This window comes from Ovis canadensis, chromosome 12 (assembly GCF_042477335.2).
Source record: "Ovis canadensis isolate MfBH-ARS-UI-01 breed Bighorn chromosome 12, ARS-UI_OviCan_v2, whole genome shotgun sequence".
NCBI classification, from domain to species: Eukaryota; Metazoa; Chordata; class Mammalia; order Artiodactyla; family Bovidae; genus Ovis; species Ovis canadensis.
In genome coordinates, this window is record NC_091256.1 from 66,344,068 (window position 1) to 66,363,521 (window position 19,454).

General features: G+C 39.1%; 1 protein-coding gene across 6 annotated transcripts in view; it reads left to right on the top strand.

The window, feature by feature from the left end:
• RABGAP1L (RAB GTPase activating protein 1 like) overlaps window positions 1-19,454 on the top strand; it is a 726,983-nt gene that overhangs the window by 114,341 nt on the left and 593,188 nt on the right. The gene's annotated exons all lie outside the window — the stretch shown is intronic.

Here is a 19,454-nt window from a genome sequence, read left to right on the forward strand (position 1 = left end):
CTTATTATATACAATTTTTGTTTTATTAAAAAGATTGCCCTGTTCAAATTTTTTTTGTGCTCTCTCCCCTATTTGGACTTATACTGACAGTAACTAATTGAACTAGTATCTAACAAAATTAGTCAGTCTGGTAGATAAAGTTCCTGATACATTTCTGGGGGGGAAAAATGTTTATTTTCGATGGTCTTTTTTTTTTTTTTCAATCTCCCAAACTCCTTTTATTGGGAAACTACTAAAGAATGTCGTCTACCAAAAAATGAGGTTTTGAATTAAATAAATACATACATGGGGTCCAGGATTCAGAATATTCAATGCAAGACAGAATCAGGAGGAGTCCTGAGGGTGACAGTAATGGGGAACCAGGCCAAGAGAACAGTGAACCCACATTTTTAGAGCAGTCTTCAGGAGTGATTTCCTCAAGAAGACAAATTTAACGCAACACCCACAGTACCAAAACATTTGTAAAAGAGATTTACATAATTAAGAAAGTGTTTGAATTTGAATTACTGTTAAGTACATAGAAAAATTAAGCCAATATAAGAACACTGGAAAATCATTTCGCTCCAGGGAAAACAAAATGCACTGGAAAATGCTAATAATAATATACCATATGGTTCACCTACCCCACTTCAGTACTCTTGTCTGGGAAATCCCATGGATGGAGGAGCCTGGAAGGCCGCAGTCCATGGGGTCGCTTAGGGTCGGACACGACTGAGCGACTTCACTTTCGCTTTTCACTTTCATGTTTTGGAGGAGGAAATGGCAACCCACTCCAGTGTTCTTGCCTTGAGAATCCCAGGGACGGCAGAGCCTGGTGGGCTGCCGTCTCTGGGGTCGCACAGAATCGGACACGATTGAAGTGACTCAGCAGCAGTAGCAGCAGGAAATAGATGCTGTTTTGTTGTTTAGTCAATCAGTTGTGTCCAATTCTTTTGCGACCCCATGGACTGTAGCCCACCAGGCTTCTCTGTCCATGGGATTTCCCAGGCATGAAGACTGGAGTGAGTTGCTATACATAGTCTTTTTAACTGATAATTGTTTTTTGCTGTTCAAATAAAAATGTGTAATTTAACCCCAGACCTTTAGAAAATACAGTGCAAACAGGTCAGCGTTCATTCAAGTTAAAGTTAAATGAAATCATTTCTTATCTCAAATTATGATAGAAAAAAACTTTTTGTTTTTTAATGGGTTATAGCTGGATTAACAATGTTGTGATGGTTTTAGGTAAATAGCAAAGAGAGTTAGCCATACATATACGTGTATCCATTCTCCCCCAAACTCTCCTCCCATCCAGGCTGCCACATAACACTGAGCGAAGTTCCTTGTACTATATGTTAGGTTATCCATTTTAAATATAGAAGTGTGTACATGTCCATCCCTAATTCCCTAACTCTCTCTTCTCCCCATCCTTCTCCCAACAACTGTAAGTTTGTTTTCTAAGTCTGTGGGATCATCCTGGATGAGGGATCAAACCCATGTTTCCTGCATTGGTAGGCAGATTCTTTACCACTGAGCCAGCAGGGAAGACAAAAAAATTATCTTTTTATTTACTCTTTTTTGGCAAAGGAAGGAACTAAAGTGTGTTATTTTGCCTGCTAAGAAACAGCTAATAAGAGGCAGCAGGGCTTCTTGCTAGTCTTAAAGCTTTTCTATTTGACCCTTTTGTATGACTTCTTTTGAGGAGAAGAGCTGAGGGAGCTATTGTACCTATGGATACAGTTATTTTATATCACTTAAATTAAACAATGTAAACATTGTTTAATTACTAATATTTTGTTCTTATTTGTAGTGGCAACATAGTTTTTCTTTTTTTGAAAGATTTTGGTTTATTTGAAAGGAAGCAGGAAGAACTACATGTTCTTTTTATTTAGTAGGAGTTTAGACAATAATTAACAAACGTGAAAGAAGTTTTCTGTGTGGAATGCTGTATTTGTGCTCTAATTATTAACTTGATTTTATCTATTTTTAATACATTTTATTAAGTTTAGTCATCCTTTTTCAGTTCAGTTCAGTCGCTCAGTTGTGTCCGACTCTTTGCGACCTGATGAACTGCAGCACGCCAGGCCTCCCTGTCCATCGTCAACCCCTGGAGCCTGCCCAAACTCATGTCCATTGAGTCAGTGATGCCATCCAACCACCTCATCCTCTGTTGACCCCTTTTCCTTCTGTCTTCAGTCTTTCCCAGCATCAGGGTCTTTTCAAATGAGTCAGCTCTTCTTATCAGGTGGCCAGACTATTGGAGTTTCAACTTTAGCATTAGTCCTTCCAATGAACACTCAGAACTGATCTCCTTTCCAAGGGATTCTCAAGAGTCTTCTCCAACACCACAGTTGAAAAGCATCATTTCTTCAGCGCTCAGCTTTCTTTATAGTCCAACTCTCACATCCATACATGACTACTGGAAAAACCATAGCTTTGACTAGATGGACCTTTGTTGACAAAGTAATGTCTCTGCTTTTTAATATGCTGTCTAGGTTGGTCATAACTTTCCTTCCAAGGAGCAAGCGTCTTAATTTGATGGCTGCAGTCACCATCTGCGGTGATTTTGGAGCCCAGAAAAATAAAGTCAGCCAGTTTCCACTGTTTCCCCACCTAGTGAAGTGATGGGACTAGATGCCATGATCTTACTTTTCTGAATTTGAGCTTTAAGTCAACTTTTTCACTCTCCTCTTTCACTTTCATCAAGAGGCTCTTTAGCTCCTCTTCACTTTCTGCCATAAGGGTGGTGTCATCTGCATATCTGAGATTATTGATAGTTCTCCCGGTAATCTTGATTCCAGCTTGTACTTCTTACAGCCCAGTGTTTCTCATAATGTACTCTGCATATAAGTTAAATAGGCAGGGTGACAATATACAGCCTTGATGTACACCTTTTCCTGTTTGAAATCAGTCTGTTCCATGTCCAGTTCTAACTGTTGCTTCCTGACCTACATACAGGTTTCCTAGGAGGCAGGTCAGGTGGTCTGGTATTCCTGTCTCTTAAAGAATTTTCCACAGTTTATTGTGATCCACACAGTCAAAGGCTTTGGCATAGTCAATAAAGCAGAAATAGATGTTTTTCTGGAACTCTCTTGCTTTTTTGATGATCCAGTGGATGTTGGCAATTTGATCTCTGGTTCCTCTGCCTTTTCTAAAACCAGCTTGAACATCTGCAAGTTCACAGTTCACGTATTCTTGAAGCCTGGCTTCTCACGTTATTTTTTAAATTGTTCTTTACCTGTTTTCTTTAAGGTTTATATGTTTAGGTAAATTACTCTATTTTCCCACTGTGCATAGAAAATTCTTATCCTTTTGATAACTAGTTAGAGCTTCATATAGCTTCATTCAGCTGTTTTAAGTCAAATTGAGCTTCTGAGGAATCCAAATTATTTTACATGCAGATCATGTTGTTTAGTATTAATTTCTTTTTTTTGCTTCAAATATAAATACCGAAATAGGACTGTGTAGGAAAGAGTTAACAAAGGAGGACTGAAACTATTGTTCCTGAAAGTTCTCCTCGTAAGGTTGGTTCTTGTCTGGCAATTGGAAACCTGGCTTTGGGGATGGTTTCTGCCATTCTTAGAACTGAGACTAGTGGCTTATTATGCCACTTAGTACAAACAATGTAGTTTGTCCTGGGCTCCTGCTTTCCTTATGGAATCTGGAATTTTGATATATGCTAGGCAGAGGATGCCTATGTGATTAGTCTTGAGAAAAACAGACTCTTGTCTGTGAGCGTGTCACATATGTGACATGTGTCATTTCTCACATGTTACAACTTGTTGCTGGGATAGTGTGTCCTCTGTGTGATTCCCCAGGGAGAGTACTCTTTGAGTTTGTGCCTAGTTTCTTCTGAACTTCACCCTGTGTGCCTTTTCCCTTTGCCGATTTTCCTTTGTATTTGTTCACTTTACTATGTCCTGAGCCTAAGTACAACTCTGTGCTGAGTCCTGTGAGTCCTCGTAGCAAGTCATCGAACCTTGAATGGTGTTGACTCTGACAGAAGAACATTTTGTTGTGACTAGTTTTTCTTCCAGAAATCACATTTAAGATAACTATTTCCATGTGTGTGTGTGCGTGTGGCTTTTATTGATTACAGAAAATGAGTATTTGCCTACTTGAAGATCTCTTTATGAGGATACAAAATAGCTTTTCTGCACCTTGTCTTCAGAGAAGCAGTAAGTAATGAACTGATGATAATATATTGTAAATATACATGGGTTTATAGTTTTGGAAACATACCACCATAATGTCTTCAGACACCCAGAATAAGTTTTTCTTGATGCACTTCAAGTAGAACCTCCTCCACACTCATGTTCTGTTCCCCTTTCATCTCCCTAGAAATAGTAAGAGGATACTCAGAATTCCTCGTTACTCTAATAATACTGCTCCTTCATTGTCTTGTGTACCGGAAGGAGTAAAGCAGGGTGCTCCTGAGTGCTGCGTTCTCTTTCCAGAAGCCTTTTTCCTACACTGAACCTTCAGCATTGCTGAAATGATTCTTTGCCAGTTTCTTGCAGGCTTTGTAGGAAGTCCTGGGTTTTCCATCAGTACTCAGATTCTGATTCCCACATGACTCTGCATATCCCCTCATCTGACTCCTGTCTCCACCTTTGCTCAGTTTCCTAGATGATTTCATTGTATACTCTGGAAGTTAAAATCTTTTGTCAGCACAATTCCTTTTTATCCTTAACATCATTTCTGATTGTTACATTCACTTTATACAACCTGGCTTTTGCTAGAGTCCACCACTTGCCTTATAGTCCTTTCAGATGATGGCTGATTCCTCTCTTGCCACCTCTTGGTGTCTCTGTATTGAATGTGGGGAAGTAGCTTTCTTGCATGCCCTTGCTGCTCTTGGGCAGAGGATGCATATGTGATTAGTCTTAAGAAAAACAAACTCTTGTCTGTGAGTGTGTCACATATTTGACACGTGTCATTTCTCACATGTCCTAACTCATTGCAGGGAAAGTGTGTGCTCTGTGTTTCTCCCTAGGGAGAGTACTCTTGGAGTTTGTGCCTAAGATTCCTCTCTTGCCACCCCTTGATATCTGTGTATCGAAGGTGGGGAAGTATCCTTCTTGCATGCCCTTGCTTCTTTTAGACCATGTTTCTCTTTTCGTCTGGAAAACTCCCAGCTTCCAAGTTCATGCTATCAGATTTTAACATCTTCTCACCTTTCTTGTTGTGGTTATTCACAAGTCCTTGGAATTCCTGTCAGACTTTGAAGATTTTAGCTCCCGACTTCTTGTCATCCTCTAATTAGTAAGCTTGTCTTAATTTGGAAGTTTTAATATCCATGCAGATGATTATTCTAATAACCTCTTAGCTTCTTAGTTTTTTGACCTCTTTTTGTCCAAAGATTTTGTCTTCCTCCCTACCCTAACCACCTATTTCTATGGTCATTCTTTAGAATTTGTCATGACCTGAAACTGTACTACCTTTATAATCTCAATTTTGAGTATCCTATTCACTATCTCATTGCTGTAAATCACTTCTGTTTTCTTAATACCATTAATTTTCTAATTAATGTTACTGTTAGTCTGTGGTTGGTCCTGTCAACCCATACATTTGTTTTAGTGTCCCTTACCCCCTCACTTCATGTTTTTACCTGTCTGCTTCCCAACTTAGATTCTGTTATTTATCTGTACAAATTATTACTTCATATACTTCCACAAACTCCTTTACTCTCTTTCTCATCTTCCTACATGCCTGGCCTATTCCCAGCTCTAGTTAATTCCAGCTTTCTGCACCTTTGTACCAACACCAGTGGTATAAATGAACGCTGCAGGGGAAGAAACAAAACGGTATTTAAATGTGCTGACTGACCATAACCATAGGTATACCTTAGTGTTGATAGAATTCCTATTTCATTTTACTAGACAAGTTAAGTTGTTAATCTCTTTCCTAGATAATTTTACACCTTCTCATTAAACCTCCATCATATCTTTTACTGTGTTTATTTTCAGCCAGTGATCTTTTAAGACAATAGAAGCAGTAAGAATAGAACTTTAGATATTCCTATACTTTGTCTACCAGTCTTTTTCTTATTATAGATTCTGCTTTCTCTCTTACTACTCTGGATGAAATGTTCATGTTCCTATGGCCAACTTCCAACTTGTACACTAGGTTTTTAATCCATTTTGCCTTCTTGATGATGTGAGTCTATTCTTTCTGCTACCACACTCACTCTGAGGTTAACTCATCCAATCTCATTCCTTTAAACATATCTGTAAAATAGGTAACTTCCAACTTTTCATCTTTCACCTGAGGTCTCAGACCTCTGTGTTCCTCATTCATGCATCCTACAACTTTACTTCTTTGGTGTCTCAAAGTCACTGTGCTCAAAGTCTAGACCCCCACCCTGTCACAAACCTGTCCCTCCTGTAGTCCCCCCCCAGCATTATGATTTATAGTCTGATTTTTCCAGTTACTCAGGCTGAAAACTTGGAGTCATCCTTGACTTCTTTTTCTTTCCCTGCACATCTGATTCATCAGTAAATTATATCTGCTCTACTTCCTACCATATGAAGAAAGATAAAACTCTCGAGGAAAGGGATAAAAAAAAATACGTGAATAGACATAGGTGAAAATGTCTATAAAAGAAAAATAATTAGAAGAAAAGGAAAAAGGAGCAGGAACTCCAGGTGGAATCACTAGTATTTTATTTTGTTAAAAAGTAAACTTGCTTATAGGGCTTCCCAGGTGGCACAGTGGAAGAGAATCCACCTGCCAGTGCAGAAGACAGAAGAGACACAGATTTGATCCCTGGGTCAGAAAGATTCCCTGGAGAAGGAAATGACAACCCACTCCAGTATTATTGCCTGGAAGATTCAATGGACAGAGGAGCCTGATGGGCTACAGTCCACGGGGTTGCAGAGATTTGGACATGACTGAGCATGCATGTTAAGTTGCTTATGCCTTAAACTCTCTCATCAAATTGAATTTATAATTTTTTTCCTGTCATTTGGCTTAACTCCAGCTTCATTTGCTTTATGTTTATGAAAGAGAAAATGGGCCCTTGTTAACCAGCAGTATAGGGAGAAAATGTTTTTTTTTTCCCTTGTTTTTGATGTTTTAAAATTATAGTTATACTCAATTCTAAAAATATTTGTAGTTTGGCTTTTGATTATTTTGATATATAAACCTGATACATGTAAAAGCCCAAATGAATCACTACCCAAATTTCCCATATTACTACTATTGAATAATAAAGCAAAGTAATTGATTTACTAAATGTTTTTAGCAGTGATTAAGCCAAGTTTAGATTTTGATTGTTGTAATCATTTTTAATATATTTTTGACTATAGCTAATTTCTCATTTTTTTAATTTGAAGAGAGTTAGTAAAAAGTATTCATATTTGAATCATGGTTCTGCATGTCAAATTTTTATCCATTACGAGTGTGAGAGTTAATGGGACATTATTGTCCAAGGAAGGTGTGGAGGTTGTTGTATTTTCTTGAAGCTTATTGACTGACACTATTTTCAGTAATGGACCTAAAGATACTATCTATTCTTTCATAACTTTCCTATAGGTTAAATTCTCTGCACTGGTAGCAGATTTAAGACAATCCTAAGCATCTATGAAAAATTTTTTTTCATAGTAATTAGTCTTAGTGTTCTAAAAATCTTTGGGGAACAAATAAAATTTCCTACCTGATGAATGAAAAGAAAAAAAATAACCAACTTAAATCTCTTTTGCTGATGACTATAGTTCCTAATGATGAAACTTACTCTTTCTGTTATTGAAGGCACTGAAGCAAGCAAGATTTTTAAGGTTCACATCTATGGAATCCCCTCATCTGGGTTTGAAACCCTGCTCTACAGTGACTTGATCAAATTATTTAACTTCTCTGTGCTTCAGTTTCTAGTTTGTAAATTGTGAATGATACCTCTTAAGAATGTTGGGAGGATAAAATTAGGTGATACTTGTTAAGTATTTGAAATAGTCCCTGAAACAAATAAGTGCTTGCTAGAAAAGGAAAGCTGTAAGCATCTGAATGCAGAGTTCCAAAGAATAGCAAGAAGAGATAAGAAAGCCTTCTTCAGCAATCAATGCAAAGAAATAGAGGAAAACAACAGAATGGGAAAGACTAGAGATCTCTTCAAGAAAATTAGAGATACCAAGGGAACATTTCATGCAAAGATTGGCTCGATAAAGGACAGAAATAGTCTGGACCTAACAGAAGCAGAAGATATTAAGAAGAGGTGGCAAGAATACACAGAACTGTACAAAAAAGATCTTCACCACCCAGATAATCAAAATAGTGTGATCACTCACCCAGAGCCAGACATCCTGGAATGTGAAGTCAAGTGGGCCTTAGAAAGCATCATTACGAACAAAGCTAGTGGAGGTGATGGAATACCAGTTGAGCTATTTCAAATCCTGAAAGATGATGCTGTGAAAGCGCTGCACTCAATATGCCAGCGCATTTGGAAAACTCAGCAGTGGCCGCAGGACTGGAAAAAGTCAGTTTTCATTCCAATCCCAAAGAAAGGCAATGCCAAAGAATGCTCAAATTACCGCACAGTTGCACTCATCTCACATGCTAGTAAAGTAATGCTCAAAATTCTCCAAGCCAGGCTTCAGCAATACATGAACTGTGAACTTCCTGATGTTCAAGCTGGTTTTAGAAAAGGCAGAGGAACCAGAGATCAAACTGCCAGCATTCGCTGGATCATGGAAAAAGCAAGAGAGTTCCAGAAAAAACATCTATTTCTGCTTTATTGACTATGCCAAAGCCTGTGGAAAATTCTTTAAGAGATGGGAATACCAGAGCACCTGACCTGCCTCTTGAGAAATCTGTATGCAGGTCAGGAAGCAACAGTTAGAACTGGAGATGGAACAACAGACTGGTTTCAAATAGGAAAAGGAGTACGTCAAGGGTGTATATTGTCACCCTGCCTATTTGACTTCTATGCAGAGTACATCATGAGAAACTCTGGACTGGAAGAAACACAAGCTGGAATCAAGACTGCCGGGAGAAATATCAATAACCTCAATATGCAGATGACACCACCCTTAAGGCAGAAAGTAAAGAGGAACTAAAGAGCCTCTTGATGAAAGTGAAAGAGGAGAATGAAAAAGTTGGCTTAAAGGTCAACATTCAGAAAACGAAGATCATGGCATCTGGTCCCATCACTTCATGGGAAATAGATGGGGAAACAGTGGAAACAGTGTCAGACTTTTTTGGGGGGAGCTCCAAAATCACTGCAGATGGCAACTGCAGCCATGAAATTAAAAGACGCTTACTCCTTGGAAGGAAAGTTATGACCAACCTAGACAGCATATTTAAAGGCAGAGACATTACTTTGTCCACAAAGGTCCGTCTAGTCAAGGCTATGGTTTTTCCTGTGGTCATGTATGGATGTGAGAGTTGGACTGTGAAGAAGGCTGAGCACCGAAGAATTGATGCTTTTGAACTGTGGTGTTGGAGACGACTCTTGAGAGTCCCTTGTACTGCAAGGAGATCCAACCAGTCCATTCTGAAGGAGATCAACCCTGGGATTTCTTTGGAAGGAATGACGCTGAAGCTGAAACTCCAGTACTTCGGCCACCTCATGCCAAGAGTTGACTCACTGGAAAAGACTCTGATGCTGGGAGGGATTGGGGGCAGGAGGAGAGGGGGACGACAGAGGATGAGATGGCTGGATGGCATCACTGACTCGATGGACGTGAGTCTGAGTGAACTCTGGGAGTTGGTGATGGAGAGGAAGGCCTGGTGTGCTGCGATTCATGGGGTCGCAATGAGTCAGACACGACTGAGTGACTGAACTGAACTGAACTGATACTACTAACACCAGTAGTATTAGTATTAGTGGTACTAATAGTACTACCACAGTCATGATTTTTTCTGAGATTGCTGGTGCTTTGTGCGTGATAACCGGAAATCAGAATAGCCTGCAGAATCAGAGTAAACTACCCCTGTGAGAAGGCAAAACGTTGGTTATATTTACTTGGAACCTATGTGTATATGCATGCAGTCTTTGTTCTGCAGATAAAATATGCATGGATTTATGTTACTGTGGTTTAGTTAAAGAATACCAGTCCCCCAGCCACATGGTTCAAATTTTTGTTAACCATGGTATATTAGTTGTGAGTAATTGCATAAAATGTAGACTTTGCTGTTAGCTCTTCAGTTCACTACATAAATGCTTATCCAGTGACTGTTAACATCACTGCTTTCAGAGTATGTTGATGATTGGTTATGGTGTATCTGTTATTCAGTTCACTCATAGACAGCAAAGTGTATTGTTGTTTTGCCTCCTTAGTCTCTCAATGATAAACCCATGTTATGTTTTACAATAATGAATAATTGAAAGAGGTAGCCAACAAAGATGAATACAGCAAACCAATGAGAAGTGATAATGCTGAAAATGAAATTCCATGTTATCTTAGAGGATTTGAAAATGGTGACTGCAGTAAATCAACTATACTTCAATAAAAAATTTTTAAAAAAGAAAATGATGACAGAAAAATGAAGACAGGATGAGACCTAGCTCTGCATGAAGCTACAGTATGAAGCATATTGAAAAAGTCTGATATACAACAAAGACATGATAAAGGCATTTCAATATTTTTTCAATTTAAATTACACTAGAAATAGAAAGCTTCTTATGATTGAAATGGAGTGTTTATTTTTATGCTGGATTGAAGACTGCAATAAAAAATAAAATCCAGGTTTTGCTAGTCTTCATGCCACAGTTTTGCAGTTAGTTGCAACACTGAAATAAATGGTAATTATAAGAAACTGGAGATCATACAATTCCTTTAGCTGAGTTTTGGAAGAGATATGACATGAAGGCATACAATTGAAAACATTCACACATCCTGACAGGAAGTAACAGTGAGTTGTATTTGTGTTCTGTGGCAAAACGTTCACTGCACTGTACAAATAACTTGGCAGGATTTGAATAGGGCATAAGTGGAGTTATAGAAGAAATAGCTGACTGTGGAAATGTTGACACTAGGTATACAGCCAGAGGAGCTTAGTAAAGATGAACTTATCAACATAAATAAGGCAAGTGGTTTGATGAAAAGGATGAATGTCCTGGGAAGTCACACCAGCAAAAACTTCATGTTAAAGGAGCTCTTAGAGATGTAAAAGTGCAAAGGATAAAATACTGGAAGCTCATTCAAAGTTAGAATGGAGTATGACTGTTTCCCAAGGCGTAGGAAAAAAATGCTTATTCTGTATTGTTTATCACATGAGAAGAAAGCAAACACCGTTTTGTTGTTGTTCACTCACTAAGTTGTGTCTCACTCTTTGTGACCCCATGGACTGCAGCATGCCAGGCCTCCCTGTCCCTCACCATTTTTGGAGTTTGCCCATGTTCATGTCCATTGAGTCAGTGATGCTATCCAGCCATCTCATCCTCTGCCACCTTCTTCTCCTTTTGCCTTCAGTCTTTCCCAGCATCAGGGTCTTTTCCATGTAAACACTGTTTAAACTATTCTTAATAACTTTTCCAAGGAAATAAAATATTTCAGTTTTTAATATTTCTAAGTGCTTTAAAATATAAAGTACTAAATAATAGTTTTACCTTTAAAAAAATTTCCCTATATTTTTGTAACTGACGAGAGTTTTTTAAAGTTTTGACAAAATATTCACAGATCACAGGACAGTCGTAATGGTTCCCCTTGTTTATAAGATCACAGTGCAGTTTCAGCTTGTATGGTTATTTTTATGGTTCCACGCTGCTGTGTGTAGTGAGGAATGCCTGTATATCTTTCTCTACCTGATAACTTTAATAAGGGAAAAAATGATTCCAACAATTCTTATATAGAAGACTTTCCAACTATCTTTTTTGCTTTAAATTCCATAAGATGGCTAGCATTCCAATTTTATGAAATTATGTAGTTTTTGTGTATTCTAAAAATTATGATTTAATTACAGTTTTTCTTCTTTGTGGTAGTTCTGTTTATTCTGTCCGTCATACCGTCACTTTCTCATTTTTAATAGCACAAGTTTAGTAAGAGACAGTGTTCTTTAACTGATACTGGTCAGTTCCCTGCCTCTTTTACTTTTCTTTTCCTCCTTTTTATCCATGGTCTTCATGGAGAGATGTAGAATTATGATTTTTATGGACTAAAAAAGTAAAATAGTTTCCTTTTGCAGGACATTAACATATAATCCTTTTATTCCTCTCCTTTTCTTCATCGGTTAAGCCTAAAACCATACAAGATATGCAGCGTTTTTGGTGTTTGTATGGATGCTTTGGTTGATTGGTTTAGTCACTTACTGGTTTGTGACCCCATGGACTGTAGTTTACCAGCGTCCTTCTGTCCATGGGATTTCCCAGGCAAAAATACTGGAGTGAGTTGCCATTTCATTCTCCAGGGAATCTTCCCCACCCAGGGATTGAACCCAGGTCCTCTACATTGACAGACAGATTCTTTACCACTGAGCCAACAAGGAAGCCCATATAGATGCTAACTTGGTGTTGAAAGCTGTGTCAAGCTCTGTTTCGAGTAAAAGACTGGCTGGGCAGTGTGGAAGGTCAAACTTTACTTCTTAATAATACTGGCAGTTATTGTTCAGTTGTTCAGTCGTGCCTGACTCTGGGACACCATGGACTGTAGCATGCAAGGCTTCCCTGTCCTTCACCATCTCCTGGAGCTTGCTCAAACTCATGTCCATTGAGTTGGTGATGCCATCTGACCATCTCATTCTCTGTCGTCCCCTTCTCCTGCCTTCAATCTTTCCCAGCATTAGGATCTTTTCCATTGAGTCAGCTTTTTGCATCAGGTGGCCAAAGTATTGGATCTTCAGCTTCAACACTTCAGTGAATATTCAGGGTTGATGTCCTTTAGGACTGACTGATTTGATCTCTTTGCTGTCCAAGGGACTCTCAAGAGTCTTCTCCAACACCACAGTTTGAAGGCATCAATTCTTTGATGCTCAGCCTTTTTTATTGTCCAGCTCTCACATCCATACATGGAAAAACCATAGCTTTGACTATAAGGACCTTTGTAGGCAAAGTGGTGTCACTGCTTTAATACGCTGTCTAGGTTTGTCATTGCTTTTCTTCCAAGGATCAAGTGTGTTTTAATTTCATGGCTGCAGTCACCTTCCACAGTGATTTTTAGAGCCCAAGAAAATAAAGTCTGTCACTATTTCCATTGTTTCCCCATCAATTTGCTGTGAAGTGATGGAACTGAATGCTCTGATCTTTGTTTTTTGAATGTTGATTTTCAAGCCAGGTTTTTCACTCTCCTCTTTCACCTTCATCAAGAGGCTGTTTAATTCCTCCTTTCTGCCATGATAGTGGTGTCATCTGTATATCGGAGATTATTGATATTTCTCCTGGCAATCCACAGAAATGGTATGGACCTAACAGAAGCAGAAGATATTAAGAAAAAGTGACAAGAATACACAGAAGAACTATACAAAAAAGGCCTTCACAACCCAGATAATCACGATGATGTGATCATTTACCTAGAGCCAGACATGTTGGAATGCGAATTCAAGTGGGCCTTAGGAAGCTTCACTATGAATGAAGCTAGTGGAGGTGATGGAATTCCAGTTGAGCTATTTTAAATCCTAAAAGATAATGCTTTGAAGATGCTGCACTCCATATGCCAGCGAATTTGGAAAATGCAACAGTGGCCACAGGAGTCGAAAATGTTACTTTTATTCCAATCCCAAGGAAAGGCAATGCCAAAGAATGCTCAAACTACTTCACAGTTGCACTCATCTCACACGCTAGCAAGGTAATGCTCAAAATTCTCCAAGCCAGTCTTCAACAGTATGTGAACCATGAATTTCCAGAGGTTGACGCTGGATTTATAAAGGGCAGAGGAACAAGAGATCAAATTTCCAACATCCGTTGGATCATTGAAAAAGCAAGAGTGTTCCAGAAAAACATCTATTTCTGCTTAATTGACTATGCAAAGCCCTTGACTGTGTGGATCACAGCAAACTGTGGAAAATTCTGAAAGAGATGGGATTACCAGACCACCTGACCTGCCTCCTGAGAAATCTGTGTGCAGGTCAAGAAGCAACAGTTAGAACTGGACATGGAACAACAGACTGGTTCCAAACTGGGAAAGGAGTATATCAAGGCTGTATATTGTCATCCTGCTTATCTTACTGCAGAGTACATCATGAGAAGAAACACTGGGCTGGATGAAGGAATCAAGATTGCTGGGAGAAATATCAATAACCTCGGATACGCAGATGACACCACTGTTATGGCATAAAGTGAAGAGGAATTAAGGAGCCTCTTGATGAAAGTGAAAGAGGAAAGTGAAAAAGTTGGCTTAAAACTCAACATTCAGAAAACTAAGATCATGACTTCCGGTCCCATCACTTCATGGGAAATAGATGGGGAAACAGTGACAGAGTTTATTTTGGGGGGGGGGGCCTCCAAAATCACTGCAAATGGTGAATGCAGCCATGAAATTAAAAGACTTCAGTTCAGTTCAGTCACTCAATCGTGTCCGACTCTTTGTGACCCTATGAATCGCAGCACACCAGGCCTCCCTGTCTATCACCAACTCCTGGAGTTCACTCAGACTCACGTCCATCGAGTCAGTGATGCCATCCAGCCATCTCATCCTCTGTCGTCCCCTTCTCTTCCTGTCCCCAATCCCTCCCAGCATCAGAGTCTTTTCCAATGAGTCAGCTCTTCGCATGAGGTGGCCAAAGTACTGGAGCTTCAGCTTTAGCATCATTCTTTCCAAAGAAATCCCAGGGTTGATCTCCTTCAGAATGGACTGGTTGGATCTCCTTGCAGTCCAAGGGACTCTCAAGAGTCTTCTCCAACACCACAGTTCAAAAGAATCAATACTTCGGTGCTCAGCTTTCTTCACAGTCCAACTCTCACATCCATACATGACCACTGGAAAAACCATAGCCTTGACTAGATGGACCTTTGTTGGCATGTAATGTCTCTGCTTTTGAATGTACTGTTCTAGGTTGGTCATAACTCTCCTTCCAAGGAGTAAGCGTCTTTTAATTTCATGGCTTACTCCTTGGTAAAAAGCTGTGAACAACCTAGACAGCATATTAAAAAGCAGAGACATTGCTTTGCCAACAAAGGTCCATCTAGTTAAAGCTATGGTTTTTCCAGTAGTCACGTATGGATGTGAGAATTGGACTATAAAGAAAGCTGAGCACCAGAAAATTGATGCTTCTGAACTGTGGTGTTGGAGAAGAATCTTGAGAGTCCCTTGGATTGCAAGGAAATCCAACCAGTCAATCCTATAAGAAATATGTTGTGAATATTCATTGCAAGGGCTGATGCTGAAGCTGAAACTCCAATAGTTTGGCCACCTGATGTGAAGAATAGACTCACTGGAAAAGACTATGATGCTGGAGAAGATTCAAGGTGGGAGGAGAAGGGGTCGACAGAGGATGAGGTGGTTGGATGGCATCATGGACTCAATGGACATGAATTTGAGCAAGCTCCTTGAGTTGGTGATGGTCAGGGAAGCATGGGTCCATGGGGTCGCAAAGAGTCGAACACAACTGAGCAACTGAAGTGGAACTGAACCTGGCAATCTTGATTCCAGCTTGTAATCTATTGAGCCCGGTATTTGCATGTTGTAATATGCATGTAAGTTAAATAAGCAGGGTGACTCGTATACAGCCTTAACTTACCCCTTTCTCAATTTTGAACCAGTCCATTGTTCCATATAATGTATAAATTGGCAAACTACTCTATATTTTGCAGTGTCCTTTTCCTGTGAGACTTTTTCATTTTAACTGTATATTAACATAGTGAAACTATATGCAGGTATATTTGTGTTTTGGAAATGTGGAAAGTGAGGCTTTTTGAAGTGTGTGATATACCCAGGATCACACCAGGAATTTATAATTTTTTTCTGATAGGCTAAAGGATAGGGAGCAGCAGAGGATGAAATCATTAGATAGTATCCCCTACTCAATGGACATTATTTGAGCAAACTCCAGGAGATTGTGAAGGACAGAAGAGCCTAGCATACTGCAGTCCATGGGACTGAAAAGAATTGGTCATGACTTAGCAGTTGAACAACAGTGACTGATAGGCGAGAAAGTGACAAATTATAACGTTAAGTGACTATGTAGTTTTGGAGTCAGAGTCATGGCCTACTAGTTATGTGGTTTGAACAAATCACTTCTACTTTCTGGAAACCAGCTTTGTCATTTGTTATATGGAGGTTGTTTTTAAAATGTGGATGCAACAAAATAGTAAACGTCTGAAAGCATTAGATAAACAGCTGCTATAATATGGTAATTATTAATATGATAACACTATCATCTTATTCTCAGGAGGTTTGATTTCAAATTTTGGGTCAATAAATAATGTTGGATGTGTCTTCTCTGTGCTTTGTTAAACCTTCTGTACTAACAGCTATCATAGAACTTACTATACAGGTTGTAATTGTCTTATTTTCCTCCCATACTAGATTGTGAGTTTCTTGAAAAAAAATAGGTGTAATAGCAGTTTGCTTAAAACATCATTTATAGAGTTAATAAGAGCAGGTTGAATGCTTTGAATTCCCTAGTGAAGCACTTAATATTCACATTAGGTGTTTGTGGTACTAATAATATCTAATTACTGAGATGTTATTCCTAATAGACCCAGCTTGTCTCCATAGGAATCATGTTGTGCTTTAATGAAATATAATTTTGGAAATGACTATTATAGCTTGATAGAAAACAATTATGCAGTTTTAATGCTGGAAGAATCCTTAGAGTTCATGTGTGGTACCTCTCCTATTTTGTAGAAGAGGAAGCAGAGGCCCAAGGGGATAGGTGCTTTCACTAAGGTCACACTGTTGTCACTTCATGTTGATAAACAGTGAAGTGAAAGTTGCTCAGTCATGTCTGACTCTTTGCAACCCTATGGACTATACAGTCTGTGGAATTCTTCAGGACAGAATACTGGGGTGGGTATCTTTCCTTTCTCCAGGGGATCTTCCCAACCCAGGGATAGAACTCAGGTCTCCCACATTGCAGGTGGATTCTTTACCAGCTGAGCCACAAGGGAAGCCCGAGGATACTGGAGTGGGTATCCTATCCCTTCCCCAGGGGCTCTTCCCGACCCAGGAATCGAACTGGGGTCTCCTGCATTGCAGGATGATTCTTTACCAACTGAGCTATCAGGGAAGCCTGACAAACAATATAAAACTTTAATTTTTAAAACAAGCAAAAGAAAAGTAGGGACAGTACTTGCTAAACTCTTAGTATTGGTTCCTGAAGGGGCTGAGATTAGTGACGAAGGAGAAATTCCCTACACGCTTTGGTATTTAGCTTTTTACAGTGACTACATGATAGTTTTGTAACTTAAATGAAAGTGAAGGTTGCTCAGTCATGTCCAACTCTTTGTGACCCCATGGACTATACAGTCCATGGTATTCTCTGGGCCAGAATACTGGAGTAGATAACCTTTCCCTTATCCAGGGGATCTTCCCAACCCAGAATCGAACCCAGGTCTCCCGCATTGGAGGCAGATTCTTTACCAGCTGAGCTACAAGGAAAGCCCTTTGTAACTTGAAAATAGTACAATTGGGACTTCCTTGGTGGTCCAGTAAGTAAAACTCTGTGCTTCCAATGCAGGGGCCCTGGGTTTGATTCCCTCATCAGGGAACTAGATCCTACATGCCACGAATAAGATCCGTCACAACCAAATAAAAAAATAAGTAAATAAATAAACCAACCCCAAATCCTGTAATAGAAGAAATCATATGTAAAACATCCATGAGAGATGCAAGCTGAAGCAAAATATGTAGAGAACGTGAGACACGTCTTTGTCCTCATTGATCTGACATTTTAGTTGGAGAAACTAAATTGTTTTAAATTAGTTAATCTATTTTAATTGGAGGATAATTGCTTTACAATATTGTGATGGTTTTTGCCATACATCAACATGAATTGGCCGTAGGGATACATGTGTTCCCCCATCCTGAGCTCCCCTTCCTCCTCCCTCCCACTCCATCCCTCTGGGTGGTCCCAGAGCACCAGCTTTGGGTGCCCTGCTTCATACATCATACTTGTGCTAGTCATCTGTTTTACATATGGTAATGTACATGTTTCAATGCTATTCTCTCAAATATCCCACCCTTGCCTTCTCCCACTATGTGTAAAATCTGTTCTTTACATCTGTGTCTCCTTTGCTGCCCTGCCTGTAGGATTGTCGTTACCGTCTTTCTAAATTCCGTCAGTTCAGTTCAGTTGCTCAGACATGTCTGACTCTTTGTGACCCCAAGGACTGCAGCACACCAGGCTTCTCTGTGTATCATCAACTCCTGGAGCTTGCTCAAACTTCATGTCCATCCAGTCAGTGATGCCATCCAACCATCTCATCCTCTGTCGTCCCCTTCTCCTCCTGCCCTCAATCTTTCCCAGCCTTTCCAAAGGCTACTGGAAAAAAACCATTCCATATACATGCATTAATATACAGTATTTGTCTTTCTCTTTCTGACTCACTTCACTCTGTATAATAGGCACCAGTTTCATCCACCTCATTAGAACTGACTCAAATGCATTCTTTTTTATAGCTGAGGAATATTCCATTGTGCATTTGTACCACAGCTTCTTTATCCACTCATCTGCTGATGGACATCTATGTTACTTCCATGTCCTAGCTGTTGTGAACAGTGCTGCAGTGAACATTGGGGTACACCTTCAGTTCTGGTTTTCCCAGGGTGTATGCCCAGCAGTGGGATTGCTGGGTCGTGTGGCAGTTCTATTCTCAGTTTTTAAAGGAATCTCCACTCTGTTTTCCGTAGTTATAAAGAATTTAAGGCACAATTAGAAATAGTACAATGAAGTAGCTGATTAATTAATATTTAATTTGTATAGACAGTGTTATGTGAGTTCAAAGTTCATAGCAATGTATAGGAAGCATATTAAAATTAAGAGTATTAGGTTATAATTATCTCTATTTTAGTTGATTATATTTTGCTCACTGCTACAATAGTGTGTTTGGAAGGTTTTCCTCAAAGCTTACTGACTTTGTTGTATCTTTATTATATACTTGATCATTTTTACATGACTTCTGGAAGATATCCTCAGATATTACAGGAAGTAACTATTGTTTTACCACTTATTAAGCTCATATTTGCATAGGACCACTCTCTGTCTTGTTTATGGAAGGAAAAACCCTGCCATTGGAAAAGTAAACCTTTGGTAAACAAGATCAGATTTAGTATTGACTGCTCAGCTGCCACTATTTTGAAATTTAAAAAATCTTACATTTAGTTTGTTTATATTCTTTACTCCTTTTATAAAATGCTCTGTAGCATATTTTTAACATTTGGAAAGCTGTAATAGAAACTACTCTATTCTAGCTGACAGAGAGAGGCGCACTGTAGATAGATCACATTGCCTCTTGAGTATAAGAGGTATGTAATAGCCATGAGTTTAAGTAAATTAACTTTTCTGGAGTTTACATTTGCTAACAATAAAGAAAAAATAATAATACCGTAACAAATATAAAGAAATGTTAGGTTTGACTGAATTTTATAGTTGATGAAAACCCTTTA